This window comes from Etheostoma spectabile, unplaced genomic scaffold (assembly GCF_008692095.1).
Source record: "Etheostoma spectabile isolate EspeVRDwgs_2016 unplaced genomic scaffold, UIUC_Espe_1.0 scaffold00569669, whole genome shotgun sequence".
Lineage (NCBI taxonomy): Eukaryota > Metazoa > Chordata > Actinopteri > Perciformes > Percidae > Etheostoma > Etheostoma spectabile.
Genome location: NW_022605249.1, coordinates 1 through 16,377, shown reverse-complemented (window position 1 = coordinate 16,377; position 16,377 = coordinate 1). Strand labels below are relative to the sequence as shown.

Here is a 16,377-nt window from a genome sequence, read left to right as displayed (position 1 = left end):
TGACATGGACTGCGTAACTTGGTCCACAATGCTCTCACCTGTGTGTGTTCGGTTGTGTCTCTCAAGCTGGATGCGCTTGGCGAAGGCCTTCACGCAGGAGGAGCAGTTGAAGACTCGGGTTTTCTGGAGTGGGTGACGGGCCCGGCTGGTTGCACTCGTCATGTTCTGTAGACAGAAAAAATACATTTACCGTTTACGGTTTTATTTACCATACAAGGTCAACTACTATTTGGGTCTTATTGGGTTGGCTAATGATGTGGTCTGTGGTGGGTGGATGCTAATGCAATGAGTTAAAAAAACTAAACATTAAAATGTGTGTGTATGTGGGTGTGTGTGTGTGTGGTGTGTGTGTGTGTGGGACATTGGTTGATATTGAAAAAAAAGCTGGTTTTTATATTTTGTACTTGATCCCTTGAAGCTAATGTTAACATTATACATGTTATGTTGCTTTTGATGACTGACTCCTTTATCTCAACAACAGTTAAAATATGTCATAGTTTAGAGGCAAAATACTATGTAGGTAATTGGAAAATCTAACCAATCATTTACCCACTATGCCTCCACATAATCTGTTCATGCGTACTGAGTGTCTTCCTAATACATTATATTTCTGTCATCAGTTTAGAACAGGGAAGAGCAGGTACAACTGCTACACACCGAGCATTGTGTCGTCAAAACCGAAATATATTATTGATCAATTGAACAACCCAGTCTCAAATGTGTAAATATTATGTTTTGTCAGGTGAGATAGTAAACTTACAATCCTTAAGTTTTGGGGCTTATTGTTGAAAACTAAGACATTTGATGCGTAAGACCCTGAAACTCGATCACTCAGAGCAGGCTGTGCTTTTTTGGGAGGGGTGCTCAAAGAGACATACACTAAATAGAACATTCCGACAAAAGGGTATTACAGGTATATGAGAAAAAGAAAAGAAAAGCATGTAATCACGTTCTAGCAGAAATCCCAAAATACAAGTATGAACCTGAAAATGAGCATTATATGGGACCTTACTGTTCCATGGATATCTGTCTATTCAACTTCTCAAAACTAGGATCCTGGCAGCACCTACTACACTGACCAGACTACTATTCATACTTGTACATTTAAAACCCTCAAAACAACAAACTGGGCCATTTTTAAGATTATCACCATTATTCTGATCCAATAATACCTTGGTTCACATTGTGCATAAAAGGACTGAACGAGCATTGACATGTACCAGAATACTGACAATAATACCAAACCTAATGCGCTGAGCCATGTTGGAGACAGATACTGGGCAGCACAAAGCAGACTGGCACACAGGGAAAAGAATGGAAACAATGGCATAATCAGCACGTTCATAGGGAAATGGGCACAAAAAAAATAGGCTGTAACCGCATCAACTTTATAAGGAGATAAGAACGTCTAGAGGGTGTTTGGGCTCATATGGAGCCAGTGTTTATTAAAAGTGCCACGGGTTACTTTGGGTACATATTAGAACTTCAGGAAAAACTTTCAAAAAGCAGTTTCATTGCCCAGTACCTTTTGGAAGGGTTCCAAAAATGTTCCTGAAAATGAAAATATCCTTTAAAAAAAAATGTAATTACACTATTCCAATACAAGTTTCACAGCCTACAACTTGAACTTCTACATGCCTGTGATTATTTTAAAGTCTTTGGGTCTTAAACATGTATATTGTTTTGATGGATGGATCACTTGTGTTGTAGTTGGAGAGCCGGTGTGGAGGAGTTAGATCCTGTAGAAACATATTGCATTTCATAAAAAAATGTTTTAATTAAATTTCTGCCTATGTGTGTGAGATATGGACAAAATGAGATAGATGGACATTTTTAATGACCAAGTAATTGTGAAAAGGATTGTAAGCAGATGTGATTTATTAACGTGGGCGATACCCCAAATCCTTCCTTTATCTGGCTTTCCAGCTTGTCAAGCAGGAATGCCAAGCTTTATTCTTTCTTGATGAGAATATTTTTAAAACTTTATCATTGAACATCTTCCAGTGTTTCCAAATTATAAAGCCGTGGTTTTTGGTTGTCTGGCTATAATTAAATGGCAACGTTAATATCCACAGGCCAACAAAATGAAAAAAAATTACAGTACTAGAAATGAATCTTCTCACCACTGGGCCTTTTTAAGCATCTAAAATCAGCACCCGACTTCTTGCTGCAGACTAATGAGTGGCCTGGGAAACTGGAGAGGATGAAGCTCGGTCACTCTCACTGTGACACCCACCTAATCTCTGTGTCAGGTTTCTCGAAGACAATACTCAGCATGTGAGGCACATTTACAAAGTTCGAAGCCTATGGCACAATGACTTGTTTGAATAGCACTTGTGGTAAAAGAGCTAGCTATAAAGCCATGTCCTCCTTCTCCTCTTTTCCCCTGATCGGAGAGCCGGCATTCATGTGCTTGAGTGCCTCAAAACACATGAAGAGACACATGCTCCTTTCCTATAATTCGGCTGCAAAGCGCCTCTCAGTTTAAGTGTTTGTTGTGTGCGGAGGGAAGACAAGTTAGAAGAGTCTATCTGAAACGCTCCTTGGTGAATTACTCTTGTCTTTTGCTTCAACAAGTGAGACAGCACTGATTTCCGAGCCTGATGTGGAGGCCTGATTACTAAATATAACAGAGTACTCATCTGTTAATTCACTTATATGCAACGCTGAATAAAGTACAGTATGGAATTTCCAGTCGCTACGGGTCTCTCAATCAAAACTAATGAATGTAAACAAACTTTTGCTGACGATGTCATATCCTGATAGAAGTCTCTTAGCGCCAGGGAGTGGGCAGACGGACCGGGGTGCGCTAGCAGGCTAACTTAGCATTAGATGTAGTCTCCTACCCATACAGCTGATGAACATGGCAAATGCATTCGTGGGTTTGCCCAGCGGTGTTGACGTTGTCAAAACAAATCATACTAAAAATAACTTTTAACTTTAATGTGTTGTTGGAATCCTATAATGTTACGGTACAGTTAGCCACCAAGCATTAGCATGAGCCACACTTAAGCGTAGCACACTGTAGTAAACTGTAATTGATAATGGAATGTCCTATCAATAAACTAGGTCTCTATGTATCACTGTGTTAGACGTGGGATGTAATTAATGAAAAAATGAGGCCGTGCGGCAGAGAAAGGCTGTGTGTGTTTCTGCTACTGAGTATACAGTGGTGCTCATAAGTTTACATGCCACTGCTTAAGTTGACTAAAAAGAGGTATAAAAAAATCATCTTTTGTAAATAGATCTTAATGCATTAATGTTAAAAAAAGGAAAATTCCAACCTTTAAGGACACCCTTTTCTTGTGGAATGAATAATGTATTGTAAATAAATAAATATTCCTTCTTAAAATGCAGGGGGAATAATATACACCCCTATGTTAAATTCCATAGAGGCAGGCAGATTTTTATCATTAAAGGCCAGTTATTTCATGGATCCAGGATACTATGCATAAACCGAACTGACAAAGTTCCCTTGGCCTTTGGAATTAAACTAACCCCACATCATCACATACTCTTCACCATACCTAGAGATAGGCATGGGATACTTTCCATAAAATCATCTCTCAATGCAAATCAAACCAGCTATTAGTCTAACTGAAATAAAACCATGCCAATTCTAGGCATGGTGAAGGGTATGTGAGGCCAAGGGAACTTTATCAGGATGTCAGAGCAACTAGAAGGGTCAAAGGTTATATGACGCCATGACAGGCGACCAAATGACACTTACCATGTCCTTAATTAAAATTACAGATTCTCTGGGATGGAACCTTGTTGGAAACGTTTGGGATATCAAAAGTACACAACTTAAAAACCTTTATAACATAAGTATAATCATTAGACATTTTAATGCAGAAATAGAGATTAGGTATTATATCTTTAAATAAAAATACAAGCCATTTAAGCATCAGTATCTTAAAAAACGTTTTTCATCGAGTACTACTGTTTCTGCATGAGTCTTACCTTCAGGTGTGTAGCTCTCTAAACGCCTGTTACAGAGAGTGCAGACGTGGCAGCGGTCCTTGCCGTGAGCTTGTCGACAGTGCCGTCGCAGGGTGTTGGCATTCTGGCACACATGATTACAGTAGTAACACTGGTTCCGATTATCAGCCTCCGTCTGGCCGTCCTTCCACCCTTATGGCCATATGTCAGTAATCTGGATCACATCACAACATATTCACGATTACTCGCAAAAGTTCACACCTACACCAGCATTGTGAAAATAAAATGTTCCATTTTTTTTTTTTTTGCACAGCGTATTTATGCCTACAATACAGTGTTAGTAGCTATATGTCTGGTTTATCAACAAAAAAAAAAAATCTTAAAGTCCCAAACTCACGTGCATATTTCCATTATAAAACTTTTGAGTTTGATGAATGTGTTCTTTTTATCTTCCAGGCAGCCCCTGATTAAAACATTTTAGTGATACAAACCACTCGAAGAGGTCATTTGCTTAAAATAGGTAATCAACCCAGATTACTGTGTTGCCATTTTAAGCATTTGCTTAATTCATCATTGTAAAACTGCCAGCTCTGTTAGACAGTTCCTCCATTGGATATTTTTTAAATAGCACATATTACACATAAAACAAACACACTCACGTTGTATCCATTGTCAGATGCTCCGTTGGAAGACTGGGAATGGTGGCTGACCAGTATAACCTGCTGGCCTGAGCTGGCCGGCTGCCCGGGTCGTTCAGCACTGCAGGGAACGTCTGACCCTGAATATTAAAGATACTCTGGTAAAGCAGCTGAAAACTACATGTCTGCTTTGATCATCAAACATAATTAATGATATTGCATATTTTTTTGTACTGTGTATTGAGGTTTAGAGTGACACCATCCAGCATACCCTGAGCATCTGCCAGTGTAGTGTGACGCTGTCATCGCTGGCCACGCTCCTGGTGACATCGCTAGGCTCTGGATGCAGCTGTGTGTGACAGGGTGGTGCTGGTTGGCATGCTGGAGACTGACAGGGGAGAGACAGATATTAAAGTTAGGATTACAAGTTTTTAAGACATTTCAACAACAGCCATAGCTGTATTTTATTTGTAGGAAATGTAGTAGTGTATACAAACTGTATTTAAATGGAAACACTATGTCCTTTGCCAAACTATATTAAAGTTCAAATAGCCCAACAATATGACATTAAAAATAATAGCCTTACTGTCTAATTGCCACTCTCTTACAGATGTATTAGAGCTGTACTGAGTTACTGCCAATGCCAAAGTAACATTTTCTACTGCTGCTGTTTCACAATAAAAGCATTTAACGGCTTGTATTGTGAAGTAGCTGCATTTTTGACAGCTGATCAGTTAGAATTATAACAGGGAGTAATTAATCAAAGGCCTGAGTTACGTGAAAGGCTGCTCAAGGAGGTTTGTTGCTCCAGGATTCTGGGATCTGTAGATTAAACAATAATTGCTGTTACCACTGGTGTACCCAAATCAGTTTGGCCTGTATTTGTTGAAGTGAATGAACCAACTGGCCAAAGCCCTTTTGGTGCTTTGCAGCCTAAAAATAATAAGAACATATTCATTAGTTTGGTCAGGGGGAATACATTATATTAGAAGTGTAAGTAACACCAGATATTCATTTTGTAAAAAGGCCAACACAGGCCCAGCACAGTTTTATCATTTTAACATACAGAGTGACAGAAATGCTTCAGTCTAATCAAGAAAAGCAGAGACGCTCTGGTGACTCTGTGAAGCAGTGGGAATATTTCCACTTGAGTTGAGAGGGAGGGTAATGAAGAGAGAGATGAGACTAAAAATTGGATTAAGCTTCTAGGTGACAAGCAAGGCAGTAAACAGAACAATCAGGAAGCAAACTCTGCCAAAACAAATCAAATTTGCTCACTTCACAGCACACAAGCCCTTTACTCTCTTATCACAAATACACAATTAAAAGTGACAATATTTCACTTATAGAGTTATCAAACTCAAATCCTCTTGATAGATGCACATACAGTAAATGTCTATTTGCAGTTTAGTTTATTTTCTAGCACTGAAAGATGACATGCAAAATAGATCCCAGGTCAGATTTAAACCAAGATGAAGATCAGGGTGTGTCCTTTCTAGGCTTGTACGCCTACTAGCGATATACATTCTCTTTTATGTGATGATGTTCCTGAGCTAGAACCAGGGGCAATTTGGGAAATTTTGAAATTTGTTGGTCAGTTTTGTCTGCTTGACAATCCCATTTGCAGCAATAAAATTAAAGTGATATGAACAAACAGACATTATCTTTTTAGATAAAACCGATGTTGACAAAGTTTCCTTTGGGGACATCATTTGAAATTTGGAAAAAAATTAGTTGGAAAAAAGATTATAAATTGCAATTATTGCATAACATTGCAATATTTTTTTAAATCGCAATAATATTGTATCTGCCACAAGTGCCATGATGATATTTATCGTGAGGCTCCAATAGGGGTGGGAATCACCAGACGCCTCCAATACGATATCATCACAATACTTCGATCCAATATTATTGCGATTTTAAACATATGCAATATTCCGCGATAGATTGCAATTATTACCATTTTTCAACACATTTTTCCAATTTCAAATGATGCCCTAAAAGGACATAACATCTGTTTTATCTTAAAAAAATACTTCTCTGTTTGTTCATCTCACTTCATTTTATGCTGCAAAATGGGATTGTCAAGCAGACAGATTGTGTGTAGCAAGAACATACATATTTAAGACCCCACATTGGTTCTTAATTAAAAAGAGTCAGCAGAAAACCAACGGTCAGTTAGACAGGTTGTCACTAAAGGCCGTGACACGCTAAACCGATAATCGGCCGTCGGACAGTCTGCGAGGTTGGTGACTCAAGTCTGTCTGGTGTAAATGTAAATGTGCTGTATTTATATGCTATGCTGTCTTAACGACTACTCAAAGCGCTTTTACATCATACAGGATACATTCACCATTCACACACATTCATACACTGTGGCCGAGGCTGCCGTACAAGGTGCCACCTGCTCATCGGATAAACATTCACACACTCCGATGCGCAGCCCCAGGGGCAACTCGGGGTTCAGTGTCTTGCCCAAGGACACTTCGACGTGCGACTGCAGGGCCAGGGATCGAACCACCAACCTTCCGATTGGCAGGCAACCGCTCTACCACTGAGCCACAGCCGCCCCGCTCTGGTGTGTTTGGTGCCGTTGTCCATTGGAGGGGCCATCGTGCTTCATTTTGGCCGACCTGACATGCTCGGTCGGAAGACGGGCACTGCCGGCAGTCGGACTCAAATGACCAATCTGATTGGTAGAGTACTAACCGGAAATGACGAGCGGGATGAGCGTGACTAGAGTCTCTCACATTTCTGTGAACTATTTTAGTATAAATATGAGAGCTGTTATAGAGAGTGCTTGTGGCTTCTCTCTCGCCATTGTGTTAAACTCACAAATAACGCCAGGTGTATAAGCCAATTGTGATTCCTGGAAATTTTAATGAGAGCGGGATATCTCCTACTTCATTGCCAAACTCTGGCTTAAAGTGGTGGCCCAGAGTCAAGGGGTGTTATGAGTGAGTGGATGAGGTCACAATGATGACTTGATGCAGGTCAAAGATTGCTTTTATGTGCATTATAAACACTGACAGAGTGAAGTTGTGTGGAACAAAGTTGACTGAAAGAGAGGGGTGGTTTAGTAGTAACCATGAATTTATGGTAGGGATGTTAATGATTACCCGTTTAACCGACAATAAATATTTGAACCGATTACCTACGGAAGCCCTGAAACAAAAAAACAGAACTTGTCTTACGGACGTGCACTATACTATTCTAAGGGAAGGGAGGTCAGCAGGTGGGTAATTAAATTCAAGTACAACTTTATTACTATACTCCTGGGAGTAGCAGGAGGCCAATCCTAACCTGGTCATTCCAGTGTGGGCGGACTCTGAGGTAGGAGAGGTGTTCATTGGTGATAGTCAGGGTTGCACTGGTGGGCTGGCTATGAGCGGCGATGCCAGCCGGATGCTGCCGTTCATCTCAGCACCATTAGTGTGGCTATGCTGGGGGAGCAGATCCTGACCTGCCTGCAGCAGCATGGGGAAAAGTCCAGAATTCAAGAAATTAGTCCAGAATTCAAGAAATTTGCTTTTATTTTTTCACAGTCATTCACATTTCAAGCTCTTTTTTCATATATAAGGGTAGGGTAGCATGTCGAATATTGTGGTCCATTTGAGGAAGAAAAGTGATTCTGTCAGGCATGGCAATTTGGATTAGCTGAGAGTGACTAAAAAAAAATCATGTCAGACATTTTTTGCTTGGAACCCATGCACCGTGATCTTTTTTAATTCCTTTTTTAATAGAGCTTTATTAAAGTTTTTACAAAGTACAAGTTTTAATTAGGAGGCTACATATCATACCAAGATAAAAGACAAAAAAGCAAGAGTAATTAATAACAATAACAAAGTTAACTAAGAACAGACCAGTGCAAAATTTGTAAAGTGCATCTAGTGGCAAGAGTCCTTCAGAAAGGTACAGAGTCTTTCATAAAGTGCTGTGATCTCAAGATCAATATATTCAAGGAAGGAGCTGTTTGTGGTCTACAGTTTACCTGTTTACATATGTAACACGGTTTATAAACGTCTGAAGAACCATGCAGCGTCTCGTCTTACTGTATGACAACAATACATATAAAGCATATTACAATTTTTTTCAGTTCCTTGTGTTTCTCTGGTAGAATATCATCTATAATACAGACATTACAGATTTATATGAAATGTCCAAATTTACACCATCCACTTTAACTTGTCCCAGACACCTTTTGCTTTCTATTCCACAAGAGATGCTGTTGAGTCTCGTCTTTGTTGCAGTAAATTATTGGACATTTAGGGTGGTTACATAGCAACTCAAGACACAACAGCTCTGTTTAAGGACATCAGCCATCTCACATCTCGATGCTCTCAGAAGGTTTTTATATATTTTTTAATTTCAAGAACTGTGTTCCTTTGTTGTAGGTTAGGTGTTTGCTAAGGTGTTTATAATTTATATACCCGCCACATTTATAATCTTTTGTTTAAAAGCCTTTCAAGTTTATCTGAAGGTTATCATATTCATACATAAAATCACCATAAATGAGTTATAGTCTGGCTCGCCCTCTCCTTTTCCTCCACTTTTTGACCCAGAGTGCATTCCTGGTGATGACTGCTGACCCATTTTTGATTGATATATAGTCTTATTCCCAAGGTCTACTGCCCCACTAACCATATTCTTGCTGCTTTGTATATTAAAAAATATAATATATAATTATATAAATACATAATAATATAATAATTTTAAACATAATAATTATTTTCCACTGCCTTTAATGCAGAGAGAGACACAGCACTGAATGTCTTGCAGCAGCTTCCAGAGAAAGAGAAACAAAAACAAAAAGGCTTTGTATATGATAGTGGCTATGCCTTAGTCTAAAGTATTTGGATCACAATACAGTAAATATGTCAGAATGCTGAAAGAAAGACAGTCCAAGCTGTACCCAGATCTCTCTTGACTCAAAAAGTGACCAGGCACAACTTAGCTTGACACTGTTGGATACATGTATAGGAAAACATTGGTTGTGAAGAGAATGTATCACCCCTAACCTTCCAATAAATCGAAGGCTGAGTTATTGTTGTTGTTTTTCACTGAGTGAGGAAATCAATAGATGTGACAGATCCTTGAGGGGATTTTATTTCATCTGTTGATGTGTTATTGATAGTCTGTTTCTGCACTTGTGAACAGACAAGGTAACTGTCTACAGTATCCAGCTATGTACTGTTTTTTGTTTTTTTAATGGACTACATTGTAGAGTGGTCCATACCTGATATGGTGAGAGTAATCTCCTGAGTGTTTCCTGCTGCTGTGCGGAACCGGAAGCTGAGGCCTGGGCCTGAACTGGGCAAGGGCTTGAGTCAGGCTGGAATTGTTGATGGTCAGTGTGATCTCCTGACCGCTGGGGCTCCGGTTACCAGCCCAGAGCTGCTTATGACATGGCTGAGGTCCTGAGAACCTGCAGAATCCACAGGAAAGCATTGATCACTTATTCAGCTCATAGCCTCGCATTGCCAGACCTTCCTCCTCCACAGCGCTGCGAAGGAGGGTCTGGCTAGGCCACCAGCATTCCTGGATGGGAGAAAAACCCGCTCTGGTTTATTGAAACTTCTTTGAACCAATCACAATTGTCTTGGACGGCGCCAGAGAGGTAGCAACGATGCCACTGCAAAATAGCCTGGGAAGGAACTGGTTTTGGTGGAATATGTGTACGTTCAAAAGTTGTTTTTTTAGTCGGCAACAGAAACGCCAGATTAGACAGACGGTCTAGCTAGCTGTCTAGATTTACCTGTAGAGTTCTGAGGAGCAGTTACTCATAGTCCTCAGAAATCGACGGAGTTTAGCGCATGCTAAATGCAACACAAAGACAGCGGAAGGTGAAAATGAAGGACACCCAACAATCCGGAAATGAAACTCCGTCAATATAGACTATTCAGCTCATGACAGAGAGGGTCTGTGTTTTTTTCTTTATGTAGCATCCTGCTCAGAGAGGCTGACCTGAGCAGGTGTCATGGCGGAGGGCTGCAGGGCCAGGCTGGTCAGCGGGTGGATGACCACGTTGGCGGACACCGAGGGGTCGGTGGTGGACAATTAGCTGGCCGCCAGAGTGGGAGACGAGGCCAGTGTCGACGCTCAGGGGTTGAGAGAGGAGACCGCCCTGTTGTAAGGTCTGCTGGAAGAGCGCGTGGTCAATCTGGAAGAGAAAGCACTACTTCTGATGAAAGAGGAAAAGGAGAATGAGACTTGGGGAATGTATGACCGAAGCCTATGCAAGGCTGCTTTTTTAGAGAAAAAAAACGTTTCAGTGTCATGAGGACCATTCCACACTTGACTTTTACTTTATGACTCAAATCTGTGATGTAAAATACATTGCAAGAATTAATATGTGACTTAGTTTGGTCTAATACTTTCTCCATGTCTTACATTTTTGGAAGGCTATTCAAATCTGTTCTAGCAGGTAATGTGAAACGTTTCTGAAAAGTCAACTGTTATGAGTTTGATGGAGATATGAGAAACAACCAGTTCTGAAATATACCAAAAAATATTTGATTAATAACAGACAGTAACATTATCTGGCAAGATTCTGGTTTGCAGAATATATGGTACAAAACCTCTCTCTACAAATATGTAAGTATGAACCATTTCATGTTTTTTTAAGAGAGCATGTATTTTTAAAACGCTTTAAGCAAGAAATTTTAATTAATATGAAGATAATGTATTCAATGTTTAGCATTTTTATACATTATGTATGATAATATGATTTAATGGTAATATTATGCTTAAAAACACTTTATACAAACAATTATATGCTATAGTTTGTGTCTCTCTAAATAAATAAATTTACTTAGTGGCTCATGAGCCAATAACTGCAGTGAACTACAATGGATCGGATTTCTAACATATTAATGCTATTTTTTATTGGTGGTTTTGTCAGTGATGGCACATACTCTCATATGTTTGGCTCATGAGACTTGAGTTTTTTTGGTATTTATTTTAGGAATAAACTCATGACGAAGAGATTACGCTCCTAATTGCTCTTCCATGTGATGCTCCTAAGATATTTGAATTCCTTTAATAAAAAAATACGCTGCAGAGCACAGGCTCAATTTTCTCACAAATCTCAGCACACCGTTCACTAAGAGTTGATTCATCTTGACCAACAGAAACAAAAAAGGCTCAAATGAATTAATATGTAACCTGTAGTGTGATGTTGTTGATGTGCTGGTGTCGATGCCAGAGATGGACGTTGGGGCACACAGGCTGGAGGCGTCAACTGCAGGTGGATGCCGTCCAGCGTGGTCAGGCCATCTGGGAGAGACACAGTCAGGTCTCCTGCAGCTGCACAACACGCACACACACGTACACACGGCACAACACACACACAACACACACACACACCACACACGCACACACGCACGCTTACATTTTGTAACAATATTTGACTCATTTGTGAACGTTAGACCTTAAATAATCTTTGTGGCTGCAGGACAGAAATAAAGGCTTTTTTTACAGCAAGGTTAGACAAGGAAGAGAGGCATGAGTTGCTGAAACTAAAACTTGAACTAGTACCGACGAGATGACCCTGGAGGCAGATACTGTACAACGGTAGATCTTGTCAAAGGGCAGATGTAAAGGCATGATATAAAGTCATATACATATAGTCATTATATGCACTGCGAGGGTCTGAGCTACCAAAGTGACCCTATGGCTTCTGCTGGAGCAACAATCCCTGAAGTACTGAAATATCTCATGAATAAAAAGAGAGAGACAACAAAGAAAACAATTTGCAACGGATGTAATGCTTCAACGAATTTGAAGAAGGAAGCAATGATTGGAAAACATTGTTGGCCACCTCGCCAAGTGTTATGCTCCAGGAGCTGTGTGGGAAAGTCAATTCATGGCCGCCAACGTTAGCCAGATTCAGTATATTTAACTTAAATCAATTGGAGTGTTTTGGAAAAAGTACGTAAGGGGGGGGGGCAGTAAATATATATCGGTATATATTGTTTACTTTTGTTTGTTATGTATGCACCAACCAATATGGCAAATTCGGTTTAAGTCTTTACTTAAACTTTTTTTCGTGATTCTGATTGTGATTTAGAGGTGGGCGTGAGCACATCTGCCTCCCTGCCTCAGCCACATCCTTCATCTTGTCCTGTGCAACTGGTCACTCACTATCAACTGACCGAACGGAAGTGATGATCCTGCAGCAATTCACTTCCACCGGCAAACGTCGGTGCATTAATCATCAGCCTGACATTCCGGTCAGAGTACGTGCCAAACATTGATAAAATGTTGTTGTTGGGTCATTATAACACCGCACGGTGACATAACAGTAAAAATTCAATGCCTCCATTTTACGGTCTTGCGTTGTTTCATCCTCTCAAAATGATGCCTGCGACAAGGGGCCGTTGAAAGTTGAGATAATAAAATCATGCTCTGTAAAAACAGACTTGACTTCGTGCTACTCTGCGTCAATCGCAGTAAAATATGCAAAATGTCCTTATGATCTACCGCTCTGCCTGATAATTACAAGCCATTTTTGTTCGTTTGACCCATCCCATATCCCTACCTGACATGGAGGCCGGCAGGATGGCCTGCCCCACCAGTCCCTGTTGCAGTAGATTCTGGTCAAATGCCCTGTCAGGACTTGGTTGCTGGGGAGGTAAATATTGGGTCAGAGTTGGACGTTTGTAGCAGACCCCACAGGTTGAAGAGCCTCTGAAATGGCTGGCTGCTGCCCTGGCCGGTCCCACAGCTGCCCAGCCCTGGGTGACCAGTGAGCAAGATGAAGCAGACCGCTTGGATTTGCGGCTGTCGAGCACTGCCGAATTGTGGGTTTTCCGGTGGCCTGAAGTCTGAAGCGGAGTTCACAGAAGGGACATTGAAAGGCTTGGAGCCGGTGTGGAGGCGCATGTGCACCTTTAAGCGCCCTTGTAGAGAAGGAGGGTTGCACATGTGACAGCTGAAGAGTTCTGACCTGCAGAGACACAGTAAGGAGAGTGAATAGGACTTCTCCAGGCTACACCAGCTTGTTGTCTCTTTGTGGTCAAATATTTCAGAACCTGTTCTTTGTGTATAATGGATCCGGTAGTCTTGCACTACCAGACCTTCCTCCACAGTGATGCGGAGGAGGATCTGAAAGCGCGTCAGGTAACGGACATCCGGAATGAAGCAAACTGTAGCATAGCATCATCACAAAATGTATTACCATTGCTTTAAGTAATCTAAACTCTAGATTCCATTCATGTTGTCTGAGTTTGCAACATCCTGTATCAAATCTTGTTTATGCACTCTCCAAATACAATGTTCAAGAAATTCCACAACCACAAACAAAACCACTCCAACCGCAGCTGGATTAAAGGGACTGTAGTCGATATTCAGAACGTTAATAAGCAGTAAACAACAATTTGCTATGTAGCAGAGAATGAAGTCACACTCCATCTGAGTGTGTTGTAATCTGAGCTGCTCTGTTCTTAGTTTTGTGTTTCTTAGTGCGTGTAAGGGCCTTGTGCTTCGGCAGTCACAGAGGGCTGTGAGAGCAGTTTGAATGTCGAGTACAGCACCTTTAAACAATGATTTCTTGTAATAAAACTCTAACCTGTATGTGTCTTCACGTGGCAGTCCAGGGTAGATTTTACCGTAAAACTCTCCCACATACATCACACTTGTAAGGCCTTTCTCCTGTATGGATCCGAATGTGCCTAGACGTGGAAGCAAATCAGCTTAGGTACATTTGAAAGAGCACAAGGGCAGATGGGAGATTTAAAAGACAGCAAGTGAGTGGAACTTCAAAATATGGCACCAGTGACATACTGCAATGGAAACAGCCAGGACAATAAAAGCCTCGCAGTGTTTGCTGGTTACTGCCAAGGGCAATTCAACCATCTCAGCCTTTAGTTCCCAGTGCTTTTGTTACAGGAAATTGCGAATGCACTCTGAATCCAAATATGAAAAAAATAAATCAAATGTGGAACTGGTGAGTATCTGACTTGTTCAGGAAAAGAAAGTGACTCTGCTATGAACTTCCTGTGTACACACCATAAGTGGGAATGTGTATCATAACGTAAGTTATGGTGTCTAAAAAACAAGTGACAAATAATATTTCTTCATCCAAACACAGAGTGCAGCGGAGACTCAACTGGTTACTAGGCCTGCACAATTTGGGAAAAAATTATGAATCACGATTTTTAGCTTAGAATTTATATCACGGGGGTGGCTCTCTAGCTCAGCCAGTCAACCAACCATGCAGGCTGAGTCTTTGCAGCGGCCCGGGTACGAATCCGACCTGCGGCCTTTTGCTGCGTGTCATCCCCCATCTCTCTCCCCTTTTCCTGTCTATCCTCTGTCACTAATAAAGGAGAAAGCCCCAAAAAACTGCCTGCTTCGATGTGAATCTAACATAGGGGTGTCTATACTTATGCCCCCTGCATTTAAGGAGGAATATTATTTTATTACAATACATTATTCATTCACTAAGAAAATTGGTGTCCTTAAAGGTTGTATTTTTTTAGTCAACTTAAGCAGGGGTCCTATACTCATCACTGTAGGCGTGTTTAGGCGTAATATGCGATAAACCAATCAGAGTGTCATCTCCATTCCCTTTAACAGCCAGGGGCGTTTGTACTTGGCGTATTGCATTATGATGGCGGAATTGCATCATGACATTTTTATATGTAATCCTTTGATGTGTGCATAGATATAATATGTGCTGCTATGTTCCCGTGTGTGTGTGCGTGCTGTGCATAAGCCGAGGTGCATTTTACTATGCACTGTTAAAAAAAAAGGACAGCGTGCATTACTGACTTTAGTCCAGGTTTTTTGTTGGTCAATGACGCAATCACTTTACACTGCCTCAAGATAGCAATATGCCAAGAATTCACCTGAACTACCTCCCTGCAAGACCAGCACGCCCATGGCGCACAGATGGGCGCAGAGGTATTTGCTATTTAAAACCACGTGGGCGCTGGACGGTCTAAAATAGCAAAGACACTTGAGTCGGGCTTTGCGCCATGCTGCGCCAGGTGCGCCGCAGGCCCTCGAAATGCTTGTCCTGATGGGTATTGTTTTACCACAGTCACGTTTCCTCTACCTCTCAATCTGTGAAGGGTCTTGAGATAACTCTTGTTATGATGTGCTACTAAATGAAGTTGAATTGAATTTACCTGACGAGGGTCACTGGGCTTCTTGAAGCTCTTGGGGCAGAAACTGCAGCAGTTGGCAAACTTGGGTTCTGTTTCCAGTTCAACAGCCTTGTCTTTGATCTCGCTGATCGAGCCCCTATTCCGCCGCTGACTGGGCGAGGATCCGCTCCGACACCGAGGCCTCCTCGCCAGGATCCTTCGCCAGCTCGGCCGCTGCTCCTCGTGTGAAAGTGATGATTTCCAAACCCTCCTCTTTGACTTCTGATCCCCATCCTCGTCTCTTCTTCTTCATCTCTTCATCGAGTCTTGACTTTCCAGACCTATAACTGGGAGAATCGTGGCGGTATACACGATGTGCCTGGGGCGTGCTTCATGCTAGACAACTCAAAACGGAGGCAAAGATGTGGGCAGATTGAAACATTTCAAGAGTAAAAATATGGAAATCATTTCACAGACTCCAAATTGTTACTTGACAGCACAGATCTATTAAACAGTGTACAGACAGCTTCAAACCTACTCTCCATTGATTCAAGGCAAAAATCAATCTTGGGGCTGTGATAGACATATAGTAGCATTTTCCCTTTCCTTTTTATAAAAAAAAATCACATATTCCACGCAATTGTTTTGTGTGTCTTTAAATTTTCATACATCTTTCAATAACTTTGAAATTCAATGGACCTGGAATG

The 16,377-nt window shown here is 41.1% G+C and overlaps 1 pseudogene; it reads right to left on the bottom strand.

The window, feature by feature from the left end:
* Positions 1 to 38: 38 nt before the first annotated feature.
* Positions 39 to 15,983, bottom strand: LOC116685224 (zinc finger protein 236-like; annotated as a pseudogene).
* Between the last annotated feature and the right edge of the window lie 394 nt (positions 15,984 to 16,377).